We start from the raw sequence: 3,724 nt of genomic DNA, 5'->3' as shown, positions 1-3,724 counted from the left end.
CCCTTATATATAGCATTAACATTAGCAAGTTTCCATGAAGCAGGGATATGTCCAAGTTCCATCGTTTTGTTAAATAGTAATGTTAGTGGATATGATATTGAGGGTGTTAGTTTTTTAATTACTTTGGGTATAATTCCATCAGGCCCTGCTGGTTTATTATCATTTAGTAGTTCAAGTTGGTCGATTACATCTTGTTCAGATATGTCAATACTTTCTAATTGAAAAGGATAGTTATTTACAGTTGGTGGCAGTGGGTCAAGATTAGGAGAGGATGATGCTATTGAGGTCAAGTAATCGTTTAGTGTATTAGCTATAGCATGTTGCAGAGATATATCGTTATGACCAAGAGGATGAATGTTAGTTGATTTATCATTAAAATTAGATATAGACTTAGCTATTTTCCACCATTTAGATGGGGTAAGGATTTATCACTCAGAGATCTCTGTAGTTTTTCAAGATAATCTTTTTTCGGTTTTTTTTTTGATTTCAATAGTTTCATTTCTAATATTTCTATATTTATTCCAGTGGTATTGACTATTAGTTAATTTTGCTTTTTTATGGATCCCATTTTTTTTGTCTTAGTTTTAATCTGATTTTATTATTTACCCATGGTTTATCATCTGAACGTATAGTAATTATTTTTGAAGGAATATATTTATTTGTTGATTAATATTGTTGGTAAGTATTTGGTTGAATTCTTCTGAGGTATTATGTTGCACATGTGTCATTCAGTCAATATCTCTCTAGTGATCTGTTCATTTGGTCAAAATCAGCATTATCATACATCAATATAGTCTTTTTTATAAGAGGAAACTGTAATATGTATAGGAGAGTGATCACTACAGACCTGAGGGCTTGTACATGTATTTTGATTGATTCGAATATTATTAGTAAAGACAATATCTAAAGAGGTTGAACTATTAGGAGTGATTCTTGTCAGTTCATTTATTAGACTGTTCATATTATATTTATTAAGAATTCTGCCGAGATGAGAGTTAGGATGTAGATTTAACATGTCAATATTTATGTCACCTGTTAAAAGTATGTCTAGTGAGGTATCAACAGCTTTATCCAATAAAATATCAAGTTGTTTCCAGTATTCTACATTAGATTCCGGTCTGTATATACACCCTTATAACAATCTGCGATTACCAGTATACACTTCTATCCAAATAAGTTCGATATCATCATGCTCCAAATCTAATCTTCTTTTAGTCTGAACAGTATTTTTATAATAAATCAAAACACCACTCCGTCCTATTTTGTCTATCTTTTCTGAATGGTTAATTTGGAAATGAGTCTAGCATAATATCATTATTGGGTATATCTGGTGTTAGATGAGTTTCTGTTAAGCAAATAATGTCATTAGAGTGCAGCTCAGAATCAACTTTATCAAGTTTGTTCCTTACAGACCTAACATTGAGATGAGTGATTTCTTTATTTTGCGTGGGACAAGGATTAAGCTCAATGTCATTAGCAAGAAGTATTTGTTTTACTTACATAGCGGATATAGCTATTATTATTAGTTATGAGTATAATGTGACAATGTAGTAAGGGACACATGTACTCTGCATGTGTATATATAATGCAAGCATATTGGAATATGATTATTATTAACTAATCATTTACTAATGTACTGTGTATATATACATTTCAGGTATCAGTCATCCTTATGATTAAAGATATAAAACTAGGAAGATGTTGACTCTCATTTAATTATATACATGTATACTCCCCCATACTGCACATGAACCTCTGCTAGGTACTTAAAATAGGTTAAAGAATGTTTTTATCATTTCAAAATTGTGAGGGTTCAGTCCCACCGCTGGGGCTCAACACATATGCCCATATACACACGAGCTTCCGTAATAAACCCCCGCGGCCAGGCACACGGGCAGGTTCAACATGGACAAGTAATTAAACAACAGATCCCAGAGGGATCTTGGCGCCCACCGTTGTACCATCTTCATTAGTTCTTTGTTAGTTCGATCTTTTCTCTTCTTTCCTCTAATCTGTTTGATCGAGTCATGTTAACAGTAAATGCACCTTGAGGTAACTTTTGATCTAAACTTAATACTGATGTGTATAAAAGCCAACCTTCAAAGTGAGTATGTCATTTCACATATTTACTAGTACAATACTTAATGTGAAAGAAATAGAATCGATCATTGCAATATGAGAAAGATCAGTTTAGTCCTTCCGTTTGCCAGTTTGTTTTTATGATCAGTCTCAACATATAGCATGCACAACGAGGAATCAAGGGGAACATACATATCAAATTTGAGAAAGATCCCTAAAGTTATTCCTGAGAAATAGTACTAACAAACCTTCAATGTCAAAAATCGAAGATGGCTGTCGGTAGGCCATTTTGTTTAACTGATCAGTTTCAAAAGTAAACATGAACAATAAAGGACAGTGCATATAGAATTTGAGAAAGAACCCTCCAGTTCTTCCTGGGAAATAGCACTAACAAACCTTAAGTGTCAAAATCAAAGATGGCTGCCTGTCGGCCATGTTGTTTATCCGATCAGTCTCAAAAGTTGCCCTGCACAGCAAGGGACCAAGGACAGCCTACATATAAAATTTGAAAAAGATCTCACAGGTTCCCTCCGAGAAATAGCGATAACAAACCCTCACTATCAAAATCCAAGATGGCTGCCTGTCGGCCATGTTGTTTATCAGATCAGTCTCAAAAGTTGCCCTGCACAGCAAGGGACCAAGAGGAACCTACATATAAAGTTTGTGAAAGATCCCTTAGGTACTTCCCGAGAAATAGCGATAACAAACTTTCACTATCAAAATCCAAGATGGCTTCCTGTCGGCCATGTTGTTGATCCGATCAGTCTCAAAAGTTGGTTTGCACAGCTCAGGACCAAGGAAAACCTACATCTAAATGTTGAGAAAGATCCCTCTGGTACTTCTTGAGAAATACCGATAACAAGAACTGCTTTAGGACGGACGACGGAAGACGGACAACGGACGGACGGGCCACGGACGCAGGGTGATTTGAATAGCCCACCATCAGATGATGGTGGGCTAAAGACTCAGTATTAAGATGGCCTGGATATATAGATATACACGTCCTGCCCTCAAACATGACACGAACCCTGCCCCATCCCACCACTGAAAAAGACATTTTTTTGCACTTATCTAGAACTAATAAATTAGTATTTTCATGTCGGTTATACAAGTATACTACTTTCTGGCACCAACAAATATGAAGAACTTCATTATTTCTGAGATTGTGACAATTACGAATTCCAAGTCGAGCAGAGCTATTGAGCCATTGTCAAACAGATCGAGTGAGGCGTAGAATAGTTTTGTGAGTTAACAGGTTATTTTTTTATATTCATGTTAACAATGTTAACAAATTCTGTAAAAAAAATGGAAAAAATGTAGGTTTTTGGTTAAAATGTTGATGCTTGTGTCATGCCCTTTAATTCATGTGCATGTAGTTTAGACGAGCATTTTGGCGATCACATATTGATTTATTTTGTCATAAATATGAATTATGATTTAACTGTTTGTCCTCTATTGTGAATTTGTACGCATACATATGTACAAGGGCACTCCCCGAATGAAAAGGATGAACACGCCAGGATTTGATGCCAACATTGGTTATTATTCACCTGGAAAAGTGATGCTAAGGAGGGTACTTCATTGTCTTTAAAAATGTATATGTTTTAATTGGTAATAAAAAGCACTCCTGGTGATCATGTGTACA

The sequence above is a fragment of the Mizuhopecten yessoensis genome, unplaced genomic scaffold (genome assembly GCF_002113885.1).
Source record: "Mizuhopecten yessoensis strain PY_sf001 unplaced genomic scaffold, ASM211388v2 scaffold10923, whole genome shotgun sequence".
Classification (NCBI taxonomy): Eukaryota; Metazoa; Mollusca; class Bivalvia; order Pectinida; family Pectinidae; genus Mizuhopecten; species Mizuhopecten yessoensis.
Note: the sequence above shows the minus strand (reverse complement) of the source record.